Genomic DNA, 18843 nt, shown 5'->3' on the forward strand with positions numbered 1-18843 from the left:
TTGGTCACGCTAAATTGCCCCTTAATTGGGCAAAATGAATTGGGTACTCTAAATTTATTTTTTAAAATTGCTCAACCCATAACCCGCAACAGTTTCCTGTCCCCACCACCCTTTTGGGCAGTACTTTCGAGATTATGGAGGCATAGTGTCACACAGTACAGAAGAGGCTCTTGGACCCATCGAGTCTGCACCGACAAAGCTACTTGAAATGTACCCTCATCGTATTTTCCTGCACTTGGGCCGTAGCCTTGAATGTTATGATATCTTACATGCTCATCCATGTACTTTTTAAAGGTTATGAGTTTTCCTGCCTCGGCTACCCTCCCAGGCAGTGCATTCCAGACTTCCACCATCCTCCAGATGAAAACGCCTTTCCTCAAATTCCCTGTGAATCTCCTCCCCCTCACCATAAAGCTATGCCCCCTCATTACTAAGGGGAACAGCTGATTCATTTCCACCCTGTCTGTACCACTCAATTTTATGCAACTCAATCAGATCCCCCTCAGCCTTCTCTGTTCCAAAGAAAACATAATGAGCCTATCCAGCCTCTCTTCAAAGTGTAATGAATGTAGGAATTTCAGATAGATTGCATTATATGTATTTGGTGCAGTCAGGGTTAAATGGATGGGTTAGTGTGTGTAACTGCTGCGGTCATATTTTAAAATAATCCTGGTTTGAAAAGTGTTCAGGAGCCAGACGTGCAATTAAGGCATCATAAAGGCTTGGGTTTGGATTAAGAGAGTTCCCTGTGGAGTATTGAATTAGAGACCTTTGTGCTAATTTGGTAAGGTGAAGTAACTAATGTGAGGAGCTAGAGTACCAGGCATTTTGCAGAAATGCAGTTTAGTTTTAGATTGGGATGTGAGCAGAAGTTAAGCATCTGCTCTCAGAACAGTTCAGTTAAAGTTTTGACTGGGAACAGGTCAGAAGCAGCTGATCCCAAGTCAGTGAGTTCAAGATTTTCCTGTGAACAGGATCGGTAGTACCAACAGTAATAGGAGATAGAGAGGAGATTGCAGTTGGCTTCTGAAAGTCAAACTATGAAGACAGTTTCTGAAGACTTCAGCTAGAGATCCTGCATTGTTCTGACAGGATTCAGGTCTATCTCTTAAAACAGCCTCAAAGAACATCTATTAAGCAAGTATACCTGGGTCTGCTAACTGTATTTAAAAGTGGATTGAGATCTGAGGTGGTTCTGTTGTTTGAGTAGAAGTAAATATATCAGTTAGGGTTATTGTGTCACTATATTGATGAGCATTGTTTAAGAAGTAATTGTGAGCTATTTTCTTGGGTGATGGTAAATATATTTTAATACTGTGTTTGTCTTAATATATCATATCCCTATTTTGCATGAAATCACTCCTGGAGCGAGGTAACCTTTCCTCACAGTCTAAAAAATTACAATAAAATATTGGGGTTTCTGTTTAGTATCCTAGCCACTGTTGGGGTCTGGTCCAGGATTGTAATAATAGCTCAAATGCTCCATCCCAGAAAACATCCTGGTGAATCTCCTCTGCAACCTCTCCAGTGCAATCACATCTTTCCTGTCGTGATGTGATCAGAATTGCAAACAGTACTCCAGTTGTGGCAGAATCAAAGTTTTGTACAGCTCCAACATAACCTCCTTGCTCTTATAATCTATGCCACGACTGATAAACGCAAGTGTACCGTCTGCCTTGTTAAACACCCTATTAACCTGCCCTGCCACTTTCAGAGATCTGTGGACAAGCATCCCAAGATCCTCTGTTCCTCTGAGTTTCTTAATGTCCTACCATTCATTGAGTACTCCCTTGTCTTGTTCCTCCTTTCAAAGTGTATCACCGCGCATAGAACATAGAACATACAGTGCAGAAGGAGGCCATTCGACCCATCGAATCTGCACCGACCCACTTAAGCTCTCACTTCCACCCTATCCCTGTAACCCAATAACCCCGCCTAACCTTTTTTGGACACTAAGGGCAATTTAAGATGGGCAATCCACCTAACCTGCACGTCTTTGGGCTGTGGGAGGAAACCGGAGCACCCGGAGGAAACCCACGCAGACACGGGGAAAACGGGTAGACTCCGCACAGCAGAGGAATCGAACTTGGGACCCTGGCGCTGTGAAGCCACAGTGCTAGCCACTTGTGCTGCCAAGCGCACTTTTCAGACTACACATAACAATTCCCTACAGTTTTCTTTCCTCTTGCTGGCCTCTGGTTACTGACCTTTCTGCAAACTCTGAGTGAAGCTATGTGGAAACTGGAAACCCCTGTGACAATGAAAAGAGGCGCACTGACAGACCAATGGACCAGACATTTCTGCGTGCATGCCTATCAGCATTTTTCTGTACATCAGCTCATAAACGCCCTAATCTAATCGTCTTTATTAGTGTCACAAGTAGGCTTACATTAACACTGCAATGAAGTTACTGTGAAAATCCCCTAGTCGCCACACTCAGGTGCCTGTTCAGGGACGCAGAGGGAGAATTCAGAATGTCCAATTCACCTAACAAGCACGTCTTTCGGAACTTGTGAGAGGAAACCGGAGCACCCAGAGGAAACCCACGCAGACACACGGAGAACGTGCAGACTCCGCACAGACAGTGACCCAAGCCAGGAATCGACCCCAGGTCCCGGGCACTGTGAAGTCACAGTGCTAGCCACTGTGCTACTGTGCTGCCCACATCTGAATGCTCTGTAGCAGAGCACATACATAATCTCATCCCCCAATGAGCTGGAGCGCACATTATCCTTTTGCCCTGGACTCACTGCAGTCCACTCATGACCGGTGACTCAACATGTGTGGATTCTGATTCTGTACCATGCTCTAAGGTGTGCGCAGTATCTGAGCAAGTATTCGTGTTTGTGAAATCAAATGATTATGCTTCTTCATTGGGGATTCAGTATAATTCTTACCTTTGTGTTGAGGCTGCACTGGCTGACCAGATGGCTGGCAATTCCTGGTTCCTGGCTACCTGAAAGTAGGAGTGGGGAATTAGAGTGAGTGAAAGAGAGAAGAGGAGGTGGGAGAAAAGCAAGAGGTCCATAGTCACATCATATGCAGCTTGCAGTTCATGCCAGAAAACAAGAAAAGGGTAAGGTAGGATTCGAGGATGTGGATAGGGCAGGAACATACCATGACCCTGCATTTTCTCAGCCATGTTGGATGCAAAGCCTTCAGTCACAGGCATGTGATGCCGTGGATCGTCTCCTCCAGAAGGTTCAGTCAAATCAGACATGCCTGGCTCCCACCAGACCTCTGCTGCTCACTACGGTTATGTGTCACGTTGCCCTACAAGAGAGAGGGAAGAATGTCAGTGAGTGTGAGTAAGGTGCTAGCCACAGCTGAATAGCTGGAGGTATGTGGAAGCAGAGAGAGGCAGCTGTGATGCCAGCAGCATTGGTATGTGCAGAGTGAGGTGGAATGTCCAAATATTAGGCCCGAGCCCTGACTGTTAGAGATTACTGATTGTTGATTGGTAGGGATGTGGCATGTGGAGCAGTTCATTGAGTGGGAGATATCATTTAAAAATGCATTCACTAACCTTGACTACCATGTGAGGTCATCGAAATTTACCCAACACTGCAGCCGCGCCCTCAGGGCCAGTTTCTCGGAATTGAATTCCCATGGCCACCTGCTCTCATGCCCTTCTCTGGGCCTATCGTGACTGCCTCTTCACCATGGTGTTCTCCCTCCTTTCCAACTCTGCCTCCAGTGGTGGCAGCCAAAAACCTGGGATTCTCCAGTCCACCAGCCCTGTTTTTGCGGTGCGGTGCACTCCCGCTGGCAGCAAGATTCTCCGTTCCCGCAGCCGGCCAACGGGGTTTCCTACTGTGGCCCACGCCGTTGGAAAACCCGCGGGTGTGGGTGCGCTGCCGGCGGATCGCAGGATTCCGCCAACGGAGAATTCCGCTGCTCTGACCTCTGTCCCTTGCTGTTTCTGTATTTGCAGTGCTTTTCCTTTCAATCAAGCCTTCTTGACTCAGTTGCAGCAGATTATGTTGCAAGTGCGCAGCTCACCATTATGAAGCCATGTTAGCTGTGATTTGTGCTCGTCATGTACAAACCTGCCACCCCCTGTCCCCTGCAGAGCATGCAGCCAGTCAGCAGCACAGCTTGTGCTGTGCTACATGCTGAAATCAGTTAAATAAGCAGACAGCACAAAGGGACCAGGTGCAGGATGTGTATCATGATACCTGCGCCTGCTTTTATGTATTATATTTTGTCTTATTCAATACCTTCCTTTAAGAATTCTGTGAATAACAATGGGTTTCATACACAGGGGGATGGGGGATGGGTAGAAGGAATCTCAATGCGTTCCAGTTCAATGCAATAATAAATGGTGGCAACCCTAATGCACATTTGCTGTGAAATGTAATCACCATTTTTACACTGAACAGTTATTTTCATCTGAATCTCATTTGGGGGGCTATTGAGCTATGAAGGAAACTTCTGTAAATCTGTGATTGAAATCCAGAGCAGATTGCTTTTTGTTATCAATTTCAGAAAGACTAGATGACCTTTTTCATTTGAAAGTTAGATATATCACAATCCTCAGAAATCATCCACAAAATGTGATTGACAGTATGCGAAAATAAAATCAGTTTGAGCCCATATAAATAATTTATGGATTTCGAAAAGACCTACATATTCCACTCAAAAGGTATGTTCAGATGTCAAAAACTGGAGATAGAATAAAATGAATGTAATGAAGACTTTCAATCATGAATTTTCTTTCATGGTTGCAGCTATTTGTTTTGAGGAGCTTCAGGGCACTTATGATGTAATTGTGTAGTACCAGCAGTGGTATTGCAAATATTATAAACAATGGTTATTATTCTGTTAATGCCATTCCCTCATGTAACCTGACAGTTAAACATCACAGCTTTGACATCTAACTGCATTGACAGAAAAGTAACTTGTTTTCACCTATATTTTGAGTATGTGCCAATTTTCCTTCCTGTCTTACATGAGGGAGAGGCTTAGGTTGTGGACTGCTCCTCAAGTCACTTTCACAGTGAATGCGTTGGTCTGAACTGGTCCCACTATAATCACCTCATTGAGTCAGCAACAGCATTTTCAGATGAGTAACAAGACAAATAATTGAATCAGAGAATTCACATATTTGTGAGCCTGAAATTTGGATAATGTAAGTGTTCCATGAGCTTATTAGTTAAGTGGAACAGGAAACTATATAATACAGAAGTTCCAAAATAAATAATTTTCATTCTCATGCTGAATAGGTTAGGATGTGTGCAGTGCACTCCCGATTTCTAGATTCAAAGGAGTGCCGATGGAAAAGAAAGAAGGTAGTCCTATATTGAGGTAAACCCAGTGGCAGAAGGAATCAGATGACACACATTTAAAGTGATTGGAAAAAGAACGCAAACCAAGAATGACATCAAGGAAAACTTCTTTACAGAGTATATAGTTACGACCTGGAATGCATTGGTTTAAGTGGAGGTAGATTTAACTATGGTGTGGCACTCACCATCCAAAGAGTCTGTGGGGACCACATTCCTGCCAACTTCCAAAGCCCCAATGCCACTTTCCGCTCTAAAAAGCATTGATTGACAGAAGGCAGGACTTCTGTCCCTCACTCGGGAGGAGGTCCCACCTCAATCTGATTGGCAGGCAGCTCTCCCGACCCTCCAGCATCAGCGCAGAAGTGGTAAGTTAAAAGGGTCCCAGACTGTGGGGGGTAATGATGCCCAAGGGTGCAGCGAGGGTTGTGATCTGTGTCTCGGGGGACAGGCCAAGGTGAGGGGAGGTAGGGAAGATCTGGAGGTCACAGGGCCTTAAAAGAGATGTTTGCTCCCAGTCAGAAAGGGGCATCTGATGGAAGCACCCCAACCTCCCTTCCTGCCCAAGATCTAACACTCCTTATTTTCAGGTGTCTCTCCCCATTCTGTTACCTGCCCGCCAGTTTAAAAATTGAGGCTGGGCAGGAAACGTCTTTAAGTGGCATCTCCTTATCTAAACCCAGTGTCCCAGCTATCACCTAATTCTATGAGCCTATCCATCACCTGCTTCCCTTAACATTGTAATTGACATTAGCAAACCTTAACAATGAATTGATAAGACATTGACTAGTTCCCCTCTTTTCTTTAAATTAAAACATTTGAAAGCTCAAGAACGAACTTTTAAACTAATTGAAAAGAAACAAAATCACAGAAATGTTTTCATCTCTCGTTATCGTGCAAACATCCATTAATAGATCCCATGTTCCCCCTTTAAACAAAAACATTTCATTCTTCTTTACCATGTATAAATACTCATTCAGCAATCAAAGCAAATATTGGTTTTCCATCCCCCTTCCAGTACATCCAATAGTTTCTTGTAGAAAGGATCTCTTTGTAAACAGTACAACAATTGCTGACTAGCATCACCCCTATATTTTGTACATCTCTCTTCTTTCCAACTTTTCCTTTGTGTCAGTAAGGTCAATCATCAATCTTTTTTCAGGGACACACTTTGTCAAGTGAACACTGTCCCAAGGAAATGGAGTATCCGCAGAGCATTCTATGGGCAAACCTTTCTCAGACTGCTCCTTGCATAAAATTTCTTTCAGTATTTAAGATGAGTACAGCCTCACATTACTGCTTCTAATAACACCAATGTTACAGCAGTTCAGCTGCTTTAAACTACTATTTATTTTCTTTGCTTCCCAGGCCGATGGATAACATTTATTTTCCTTTCCCACCAAGAATAGGCAGCAGGGTAGTACAGTGGTTAGCACTATTGCTTTACAGCACCAGGGTCCCAGGATCGATTCCCGGCTTGGGTCACTGTCTGTGTGGAGTCTGCACGTTCTCCCCATGTCTGCATGGGTTTCCTCCCGGTGCTCTGGTTTCCTCCCACAAAGTCCCGAAAGACGTGCGATTGGGTAATTTGGACATTCTGAATTCTCCCTCCATGTACCCGAACAGGTGCCGGAATGTGTCGACTAGGGGATTTTCACAGTAACTTAATTACAGTGTTAATGTAAGCCTACTTGTGACAATAAAGATTATTATTATTAACATGCTAAGCACTGTTATGCTAGAATATCCACAGCTGCAATCCTATTGCTACAATTTCATTAAAATCTCTTACCAATGGGAGACTCACTATGGGCTGTGATGATGTCCTCTATATTTTATAAATACATGACATTTCTCATTGATCTCTTCCATAGGTTTGGTGTATTTACCATCCATTACCCCTGTATCTTTTAATTGATATTAAAAGTATGACAAGGTGGATGGGCAAACTGCCGATGTAGTTTTAAACAATTTGCCTTTTATCCTTTAAGCTTGTCATCAACACTTTGACATAGCAATCAGAAATGTTGTCAAGAGGAAACAACAATGTCCCAATTGTGTAAACTGTAAATCTACAGGTTTTCCAAGAACTAATGCCTTATCGTGTTCCCAATCTAATTTCATTTGACCTTTTTTTTCATATATGGATTACTCAACATTCAGGGTATTTCACTGGATATAGCATCTGTGCTGAGAAAACGGCTTACTTTGGCGATTTTACATGGAATTACCACTCCCTTAAAGGAATTGAACGTGTTATCATCCCCCAACTAGAAGTAAGTAGTACTATTTAACACTTTAAAGGTCACACTTCAGCCAATCAAATCCACATTCTGTGGATGTGTACCCATGTCTAAGTTGAAGGAAACGCATTTTCAGACTAAAGCTTTGGGTGATCAGTACTAATCCTTCTGACTGATTGGCATTATTATCCTCCCCCTCTGGTCATGTGTAATTTCGAAAGACCCTGTTATTTTGTTTTGGAAAATTCATTGCATAATGATATTTTGAGTCACATCTGAAACACCTGTTTACCAATTCAATCCTCGGTGATCCCCGGGGTTCATTCTCCTGCCCAAGTTACTCAATTCCCATAATCTGTTGGAGTTATCAAAAGAGTCTCCATCCTCATTTCTATTGATTCTTCTTTCATGTTGATGCTTATGCTTCCAATATTTTAGTGGTCTCAAAATGCTGCCATCATTTCTTTTCTTCACTTTTCCCAGTGCTTCAATGTCTTTTTTGTAGTGTGAAGACCAGAACTGTACACAATATTCAAATGTGGTCCAACTGATAATTGAAATAAATTTGACTTTCCTCTGTGTTTACCTCATAACCTTGCATTGCTGCTTTCAGTGATTAATGTATCTGTATTCCCAGATCATTTGTTCTTCTCCCTAATTTAATTCTTGCCTTCCAAGGGACAAAATTCTTCCTGTTATTCTGACCAAACAAATCGCCTCAATATATTGAATTTGATGCGCCATTTATCCACCAACGCAACAATCCTATATATGTTTTTTGCATATTGCAGCAGCCTGTCATAATTCAGAAAGCCAGTAGTGAACAATAGAACTGGAGCCAATCTTTACACACTTTACAAACATACAACGCCTCATCCACCAACCACTTTCAATCTGTTCCATTTATAAAATAAAATTAGAGTACCCAATTATTTTTGTTTCCAATTAAGGAGCAATTTAGCGTGGCCAATCCACCTAGCCTGCACATCTTTGGGTTGTGGGGGTGAAACCCACGCAGACATGGGGAGAATATGCAAACTCCACATGAACAGTGACCCAGGGCCGGGATTCGAACCCGGGTCCTCAGCGCCGCAGTCCCAGTGCTTACCACTGTGCCGCATGCCGCCCTCCTGTTCTTTTTTATAGGAGTTTGTGAATCTCCAGTAAATTCCTACCACCTGAATACTGTTATGGGTCAGGGTTTAGAGAACCCCAAAGTGTATCATGGAGTTCACCTGACCCACAACTTTTAATAGATTGTGGTATGGGGAGCACACGGCTCACTCTACAGGTGTGGTGCAGCAGAAATGGAAAAGTATTTTTAAAAACAAAACAATGTTTATTCTACGAACTCAAGTTAACCTTTTTAAAACAATCAGTGAATATCTCAGCAACCATTAATTCAAAGATAACCTCCAAAGAATACAACACTAAGTAATCCTTTAAGCTGCCCTTTCAACATCCAAAAGACTTAACAACCTTTAAACAGAAGCACATCAGGGTTTACTTTCAATACTGAAAACATTTAAATTTCTGAATTCACCAAATGATCAAGAGATAGTCCTTCATGGCAGAGAGATCAACAGTACAGCTGCTTTGGCTGACTTCAGCTGCAACACACTGAAAAACGAAAACAAAAAGACACACCCAAACTTTTCTCAAAAGTGAAACTAAAAAGCAGAACCAGAGCTCAGCTCCACCCACACTCTGACATCACTGCAGTAACATGAGCAGCTAACCATTTCTTAAAGCGACATTCTCATGACAATACAATTAAATTCAATTGTTAAGCAATTAATGCAGTTTTCCACATATTGTGCCCTACATTTTGTATCAATTATTAACTTCAAAACCATACTTTCAACTCATTTATGTACATATACATTTATGTATGTGGCCCCAGCATGAATCACTTTTAAACAGCATTTTCCACTTTGTCCCAGGATAAGAAACACCCATTAAAACCTACCTCTTTGCTCGCTTTTTGTGTCTATTTTTCAGTCCATTCTGTCACCTGACTTTACAAGGGAGAGATTGAAATCAATACAATTATCAAAGTGTGCCCAAAGACGCTGGCTGAGGCCCACTTAAACTTTGAGTTTGAACTTTAGCTGTATGTAAGCAGTGAGCTGTGGACAACAACCAGACAATACGCTGCAACTTTCCAAATCAATGTCTTAGTATTTCCATCTGATTCGTATGCTGTGACTGCCCCCGGATATGGGGTGAGGAATAGTGGAGGTTAACCTCAGGAAGGGAACTTCAGGCCAGCAACAGCCCATCACATTCCTGTGGAATCAGGTGTCCTGTTCTTCCTGGCTCCACAGAAGGGAAACCATAAAAGCGACTCTCTGGGCAGCCCCCAGAAGTCCCTTCAATGACTGTTGCTTACAACAGGGTGAAACAACACCCAAGAAACTCAACACTATCGAAGAAAGATCAATCCAATGGATCAACATTTCATCCACTAACCTAAACATAAAGTCACTTCATCATTAATATAACATGGGCATAGTATGTACCTGTCAGCATCTCGGAAGTGAAGGTGCCTGGGAATGCCATGACCTCCAAGTATCCCTTCATGTAACACATCAATTGAACTTCTACATCTATCATGAGGATAGTACTGGGCTTCAGGATTGCACAGACTGGATGGTGAAATGGGGGGAAGCATGGCAGATGGAGTTCAATGCTGAAGTGTTAAGTGATGGACTTTGGGAGAATAGATGGAAATACAGAATACTATAAGTAGTAAGATTTTGAAAAGCATAGGTGAGCAGAGTGACATCTGTGTCCATATACACCGGGCGGGATTCTCTCAGCCCGGGGCCGGGCCGGAGAATCCCCACGACCGGCGCGAATCGCACCACGCCGGGACGCTATTCTCTGCAGAGTGGAGAATCGGTGCCATTGGTGCCGGCGTGGTTGGCGCGGCGCCGGTTGGGGGCCGCTCTACACGACCCTCCCCCGTCGAGAAACGCAACGGCGTTTCCGACGGCGACAACACTCAGCATCAAGATATCAAGATCACAGAATCCCACCCCCCATTTCTTATCGGCAGCAGGGCAGGTTGATAAAGTGGTTAAAAAACATATGGGTTACTTGAAACTATAAATAGAGGAAAGAGAATATAAAAGCAAAGAGATCATGCTGGTACTTTATAAATCATTGGTTAGAACTCAGCTTGAGTATTATGGAGAATTCTAGGCACCAGACATCAGCAAAGATAAAAAGGCTTAGTATGGGTATAGAGACGGAAGATGCTATCAAGAACATAAGAACATAAGAACTAGGAGCAGGAATAGGCCATCTGGCTCCTCGAGCCTGCTCCGCCATTCAATTAGATCATGGCTGAACTTTTGTGGACTCAGCTCCACTTTCCGGCCCGAATACCATAACCCTTATTCCCTTTTTTTCTTCAAAAAATGATCTATCTTTATCTTAAAAACATTTAATGAAGGAGCCTCTACTGCTTCACTGGGCAAGGAATTCCATAGATTAACAACCCTTTGGGTGAAGAGGTTCCTCCTAAACTCAGTCCTAAATCTACTTCCCCTTATTTTGAGGCTGTGCTCCCTAGTTCTGCTTTCACCCGCCAGTGGAAATGAACTGCCCGCATCTATCCTATCTATTCCCTTCATAATTTTATATGTTTCTATAAGATCCCCCCTCATCCTTCTAAATTCCAACGAGTACAGTCCCAGTATACTCAACCTCTCCTCATAATCCAACCCCTTCAGCTCTGGGATTAACCTAGTGAATCTCCTCTGCACACCCTCCAGTGCCAGTACATCCTTTCTAAAGTAAGGAGACCAAAACTGAACACAATACTCCAGTTGTGGCCTCACTAACACCTTATACAATTGCAGCATAACCTCCCTAGTCTTAAACTCCATCCCTCTAACAATGAAGGACAAAATTCCATTTGCCTTCTTAATCACCTGTTGCACCTGTAAACTAACTTTTTGCGACTCATGCACTAGCACACCCAGGTCTCTCTGCACAGCAGCATGTTTTAATATTTTATCATTTAAATAATAATCCCTTTTGCTGTTATTCCTACCAAAATGGATAACCTCACATTTGTCAACATTGTATTCCATCTGCCAGACCCTAGCCCATTCACTTAGCCAATCCAAATCCCTCTGCAGACTTCTAGTATCCTCTGCACTTTTTGCTTTACCACTCATCTTAGTGTTGTCTGCAAACTTGGACACATTGCCCTTGGTCCCCAACTCCAAATCATCTATGTAAATTGTGAACAATTGTGGGCCCAACACTGATCCCTGAGGGACACCACTAGCTACTGATTGCCAACCAGAGAAACACCCATTAATTCCCACTCTTTGCTTTCTATTAATTAACCAATCCTCTATCCATGCTACTACTTTCCCCTTAATGCCATGCATCTTTATCTTATGCAGCAACCTTTTGTGTGGCACCTTGTCAAAGGCTTTCTGGAAATCCAGATATACCACATCCATTGGCTCCCCGTTATCTACCACACTGGTAATGTCCTCAAATAATTCCATTAAATTAGTTAGGCATGACCTGCCCTTTATGAACCCATGCTGCGTCTGCCCAATGGGACAATTTCCATCCAGATGCCTCGCTATTTCTTCCTTGATGATAGCTTCCAGCATCTTCCCTACTACCGAAGTTAAGCTCACTGGCCGATAATTACCCGCTTTCTGCCTACCTCCTTTTTTAAACAGTGGTGTCACGTTTGCAAATTTCCAATCTGCCAGGACCACCCCAGAGTCTAGTGAATTTTGGTAAATTCCATTTGCAATTTCCCTAGCCATCTCTTTTAGCACTCTGTGATGCATTCCATCAGGGCCAGGAGACCTGTCTACCTTTATCCCCATTAGCTTGCCCATCACTACCTCCTTAGTGATAACAATCCTCTCAAGGTCCTCGCCTGTCATAGCCTCATTTCCATCAGTCACTGGCATGTTATTTGTGTCTTCCATTGTGAAGACCGACCCAAAAAACCTGTTCAGTTCCTCACCCATTTCCTCATCTCCCATTATTAAATCTCCCTTCTCATCCTCTAAAGGACCAATATTTACCTTAGCCACTCTTTTTTGTTTTATATATTTGTAGAAACTTTTACTATCTGTTTTTATATTCTGAGCAAGTTTACTCTCATAATCTATCTTACTCTTCTTTACAGCTTTTATAGTGGCTTTCTGTTGCCCCCTAAAGATTTCCCAGTCCTCCAGTCTCCCACTAATCTTTGCTACTTTGTACTTTTTCCTTCAATTTGATACTCTCCCTTATTTCCTGAGATATCCACGGTTGATCTTCCCTCTTTCTACCATCCTTCCTTTTTGTTGGTATAAACCTTTGCTGAGCACTGTGAAAAATCACTTGGAAGGTTCTCCACTGTTCCTCAACTGTTTCACCATAAAGTCTTTGCTCCCAGTCTACCTTAGCTAGTTCTTCTCTCATCCCATTGTAATCTCCTTTGTTTAAGCACAAAACACTAGTGCTTTATTTTACCTTCTCACCCTCCACCTGTATTTTAAATTACACCATATTGTGACCGCTCCTTCCGAGAGGATCCCTAACTATGAGATCATGAATCAATCCTGTCTCATTGCACAGGACCAGATCTAGGACCGCTTGTTCCCTCGTAAATTCCATTACATACTGTTCTAGGAAACTATCGCGGATACATTCTATAAACTCCTCCTCAAGGCTGCCTTGACCGACCTGGTTAAACCAATCGACATGTAGATTAAAATCCCCCATGATAACTGCTGTACCATTTCTACATGCATCAGTTATTTCTTTGTTTATTGCCTGCCCCACCATAATGTTACTATTTGGTGGCCTATAGACTACTCCTATCAGTGACTTTTTCACCTTACTATTCCTGATTTCCACCCAAATGTATTCAACCTTATCCTCCATAGCACCGATGTCATCCCTTACTATTGCCCGGATTTCATCCTTAAATAACAGAGCAACACCACCTCCCTTACCATCCACTCTGTCCTTCCAAATAGTTTGATACCCTTGGATATTTAACTCCCAGTCGTGACCATCCTTTAACCATGTTTCAGTAATGGCCACTAAATCATAGTTATTCACGATGATTTGTGCCTTCAACTCATTTACCTTATTCCAAATACTACGAGCATTCAGGTAAAGTACACTTATGTTGGCTTTTTTACCTCTGTTCTGAACACTAACACCTCGATCAGTAACCTCTCCTCAGTTATATTTCCTCTTAACCTTTCTCCTAATTTTCCTTGTCGTTGAACCCATATCTTCATGTAACAACCTGCCGCGTTGCTTACCATTCATGTTTTTACCTCCCGTTTTAGAACATAGAACATAGAAAAATACAGCACAGAACAGGCCGTTTGGCCCACGATGTTGTGCCGAACCTTTGTCCTAGATTAATCATAGATTATCATTGAATTTACAGTGCAGAAGGAGGCCATTCGGCCCATTGAGTCTGCACCGGCTCTTAGAAAGAGCACCCTAACAAAGTCAACACCTCCACCCAACACTAAGGGCAATTTTGGACACTAAGGCCAATTTATCATGGCCAATCCACCTAACCTGCACATCTTTGGACTATGGGAGGAAACCTTTTAGTATTACTGGTCCTATTCACTGAGCTCCCCTCAGTCACTGTACCTTGTACTGTCGCCCTTTTTGATTTTTGACTGTGGCTTCTCTGCCTTACACTTTCCTCCTTACTGCCTTTTGCTTCTGTCCCTGTTTTACTTCCTTTCAACTTCCTGCATCGGTTCCCATCCGCTGCCACATTAGTTTAAACTCTCCCCAACAGCTCGAGCAAACACCCCCCCTAGGACATCGGTTCCAGTCCTGCCCAGGTGCAGACCGTCCGGTTTGTACTGGTCCCACCTCTCCCAGAACTGGTTCCAATGCCCCAGGAATTTGAATCCCTCCCTCTTGCACCATCTCTCGAGCCACGCATTCATCCTATCTATCCTGATATTCCTACTCTGACTAGCTCGTGGCACTGGTAGAAATCCTGATATTACTACCTTTGAGGTCGTACTTTTTAGTTTAACTCCTAACTCCTGAATTCAGCTTGTCGGGCCTCGTCCCATATTTTACCTATATCGTTTTAGCCTATGTGCACCACGACAGCTGGCTGTTCACCCTCCCTCCCCCCAGAATGTCCTGCAGCCGCTCCGAGACATCCTTGACCCTCGCACCAGGGAGGCAACATACCATCCTGGAATCTCGATTGTGTCTGCAGAACCGCCTGTCTATTTCCCTTACGATTGAGTCCCCTATCATAGTCCCCTATCATTATAGCCCTGCCATTCTTCTTCTTGCCCAGCTGCGCAGCAGAGCCAGCCACGGTGCCATGAACCTGGCTGCTGTCGCCTTCCCCTGGTGAGTCATCTCCCTCAACAAAGCGGTATATCTGTTTTGCCGGGAGATGACCGCAGGGGACACCTGCACTGCCTTCCTACTCTTGCTCTGTCTTTTGGTCACCCATTTTCTATCTCCCTCAGTACCTTTCACCTGCGGTGTGACCAACTCACTAAACGTGCTATCCACGACGTCCTCAGCGTCGCGGACGCTCCAAAGTGAGTCCATCTGCAGCTCCAGAGCCGTCAAACGGTCTAACAGGAGCTGCAACTGGACACACTTCTTGCACGTGAAGGAGCCAGGGACAGTGGACATGTCCCTGAGCTCCCACATCGCATAAGAGGAGCATGACACGGGTCTGAGATCTCCTGCCATGTCTTAAACCTTCGGTTAACTTCATCAACTATAATTTCAAAATACAACAAAGAAAAAATAAATAAATATACCAATGAAAAGAAAAGGAAAACAGAAAAACTACGTACCAGTCACTTACCAGGGATAAAAAGCACCTCCTCCCTCCAAGCTTTGAATTCCCACCTAGATTCAAATTCCCAAACTCACTCTTTGCTGTCTCGCTCTGGCTGTGTCTTCTCTGGCTCACTGGGAGAACTCACTGGGAGTGAGTTAAAAGTTGTTATTTTTAAATTGGCCTGAGTTGACTCCCCTCCCCCACCTGCTTTGAGATCAAGGTAGATTAAAGTGACTGACACTTAACTGCCAACCAGTTATGTGAGTGGGTGGGGCAGCCCTTGTTAACCTACACTGCACAATTCTAGATTAATCTAAATTAATTTAAACTCCTGAAATTTAAAAGGAGCTGCCTTATCGATTTGATTGGATTCAATTCCTACCTAGATTCAAATTCCCAAACGGACTCTTTGCTGTCTCACTCTGGCTGTGTCTTCTCTGGCTCATTGGGAGAACTGTTTTGAAAAAAAAGCAGAGACTCGATGAGTCGAATGGCCTACTTCTGCTGCTACAACTTTTATGGACTACATTTATGAGGAGAACCTGAAAAATTCAGGACTGTTATCCTTGGAAGAATTGATCAAATGGATTTTTTCAAGATCATGAGAGATAGAGGGTGCAATTGTATGGCCCGATTGTGCCCAGCTCGGTGAGGCGACGATGCTGTTAAATCCCACGAGAGGCTTCTCTTGAGATTTACAATACCAGGGACTCCTCATGAGATCTAACGTGATCTCGCGTTGTGACCTGGATCTCGCCCTCATTGGTTGGGATTCAGATTTGCATATTCAAGTGAGCAGTTAGCTTCACTTGAATATGTCTGAGCCAGAGTATCAAAGGTGCGGGATCAAAAGCCCGCTTCTTGGACACCTCGGCTTGGCGCCACTTAGCTCTGAGTTCCACAAACATGAACCAGGCACATGGGGGGGATCTCCCAGGCGATTAGAGACCCCCGGGTTGTCGGGCTCTGAGCAGGGTGGTACCCTTGACACCCTCTGATGCCACATGGGCACCTTGGTACTGCCAGCCTGGCAGAGGCACTGCCAGGGTGCCCAAGTGATGCTGGTGGCGGAACTAACAGGATGTCAGGCTGGCAATGCCAAGGTGCCTACGTGCCAGTTTGCCTGTGCCGGAGATCGAGCCCAGGGTTGCCCTGCCCTTATGAGGTGTGGTAAGGTGGGAGCTCGATGACCTCCTAATTGGTAAGTTGGGGTAGTCTGACAGCCTGGTTTAATAGCGGGGTCATTATCGGTGCCGAGAAACACTCTGCTTCACGCGCCCAAAACAGAACTGTTTCTGTTCTGTTAAATTGCATTCAGGATTCTTCAAGAAAACCTGTTCCCTCTGGTGAGTGTGTCAATAATCAAATGTCATAGATTTGAAATCAGCAACAAAAGATTAAGAGGGGGAAACTTTTTGACTCAACAATGTCAGGATATGAATGCGCTACCTGAAAAGATTGTGAAAGTCCATTGCATAGTGCATTTTAAAAAGGAGTTGGACTGCTACTTGAGAATGAGAAAATCATAGGGTTACCGTCACAAAGCAGCGATGTGGGACTAAGCACAACTGCTCTGTTAAAGAGCCAGCATATGTATGATGGGCCAATTGCCCTTCTTCTCTAGAATCATAGAATGTGTGATTCTATGATCACATTAATAACGATTTTTATTTAGAATTGATCATGTAACTTTTTATTTAATAATGGACACATTTACATGGCAACCACAGACAGCTTTTCTTGCCACTAATGTGACAATACAGGCTAAATTCTAAATTTTCTTATGCAAAGCAGAATGAGAATTCCTTGAACATCAGGCTGAATTTTAGACTTCGGGACCCTGTCATTGGTGCAAAACTTTGGTTCACTGGTCCAGTTGGCCGTCTGCATGCCCATCATCCAATCAGGGGTGGTGGGCGGTCTCCTGATGTTGCCAGCCCAATCAGAGGTCTGGTAGCTCTGAATCTTCGACAGCCCATTGGGAGTTCTTTGAATACAAAAGTAGGGAGTTGTACATGACACTAGCAAGACCACATTTGGAGTATTGTTTACAGTATTGTTCACCTTATTTAAGAAAGGATGTAAATGTGCATTGGAAGCAGTACAGAAAGGCCCCTGGAATGGGCATGATCGAATGGCGGAACAGGCTCGATGGGCCAAATGGCCTAATTCTACTCCGATATCTTATTGTCTAATGGTCTTATGGTCTTATGAGGAAAGGTTGGACAGGTTAGGCTTGAATCCACTGGAGCTTAGAAGAATATGAGGTGGATTCCCCGCCAGCGGAACTCTCCGTTTTGACGGCAGCGCACTCATGCCTGCGGATTTCCCGTCAGTGTGGGGGTGCTCCCAATGGGAAACCCCATTGGCCGGCTGCGGAAACAGAGAATCCCGCTGCCAGTGGGAGCGCGCCGCACCAGAAAACGGGTGTAGCGGGACGGAGAATCCCACCAAAGTTCCTGAGAGATCTTGACAGGGTGAATGTGGAGGGGATGTTTCGGCTTGTGAGAGAATCTAGAATTAGGGTCACTGTTTAGAAATAAGGGGTCGTCCAGTTAAAATGGCGATGCGGTGAGATATTTCAGCCAGAGGGTTGGCGTCTTTGGAACTCTCTCCCTGAAAAGGTGGTGGAAGCAGATTCTTTAAATATTTTTAAGGTTGAGGTGGGTAGATTTTCAGTAAGCAAGGGTGTGATAGGTATTGGGTATAGGCAGGGTGTAAGTTTGAGGTTATTATCAGATCAGCCATGGTCTTATTAAATGGTGAATCGGCTCGAGGGGCTGAATGACCTTCTTCTGCTCATTATTTGTCTGTTCATATGTATCTGCTGAGACAGGTCAGAGACCTAGAGAACCTCAAAAGCTTGCGAGCAGGTATTTGACAATTAAAATTTACGGGGCCGAGGGAAGTCTGTCCTACGGGATGGAGAGGAAATCCCTTCGCAGGGGTTTGTTGGAGCTGCAAGGGCTTCTTTTCCTGTTGGTGGCCCTCCCTCTCTGGGTGATGCAGCCTCTAGCTCTGATAACCCCTCAAGCAACTGCAGAGAGGCTGCCTCTATGAAGCTGGAAGCCTCCATACATGTCCGAGATGAACTCCACCATTTGCAAAATGTCAGCAGCTTGTATTGGGTCTTTAATTATGCAAGTTGGCCTCAATAGAGTGGGCAGCCAAACAGCTTCACAACCCACCTCCCAGCCACCACTGGGAAACCCTTCCCACCTCGGTACCCATTAGCTTGCAGCTTGTTACACCACACAAGTTCAATATCAGTACAATTTGTTTTGTACCGTACTAAATTCAGACTGATAAGTTCAGCTTCAACAAATAATTAAAAGTGAATCCATTTTACCCCACATATTTACAATAATAATATATTTTACCTACAGCATCATGCTCAAGCACCTACAGTTCTGACATCTAAATTGCAATAATGTACGAGCAGTTTTATCATGGCATGCATAATTTACACTGTGTCAAACTT

The 18843-nt window shown here is 43.9% G+C and overlaps 1 protein-coding gene and 1 long non-coding RNA gene across 3 annotated transcripts in view; both read right to left on the reverse strand.

Moving 5' to 3' along the window:
• Positions 1–3982, reverse strand: part of LOC140393870 (uncharacterized) — a 34625-nt gene extending 30643 nt beyond the window's left edge. The window contains exons 1-3 of one of the 2 annotated variants that reach the window (XR_011935755.1): positions 3527–3982; positions 3114–3273; positions 2898–2952 (exon numbers count right to left, since the gene is read on the reverse strand). This is a non-coding gene — a long non-coding RNA (uncharacterized lncRNA). Of the gene's footprint in view, positions 1–2897; positions 2957–3113; positions 3274–3526 lie in introns of both variants that reach the window. The other variant, XR_011935756.1, reaches the window with a different exon arrangement.
• LOC140393460 (troponin I, slow skeletal muscle-like) overlaps positions 1–18843 on the reverse strand; it is a 390668-nt gene that overhangs the window by 353618 nt on the left and 18207 nt on the right. The window lies entirely within an intron of this gene.

This window comes from Scyliorhinus torazame, chromosome 17, assembly GCF_047496885.1.
Source record: "Scyliorhinus torazame isolate Kashiwa2021f chromosome 17, sScyTor2.1, whole genome shotgun sequence".
NCBI lineage: Eukaryota > Metazoa > Chordata > Chondrichthyes > Carcharhiniformes > Scyliorhinidae > Scyliorhinus > Scyliorhinus torazame.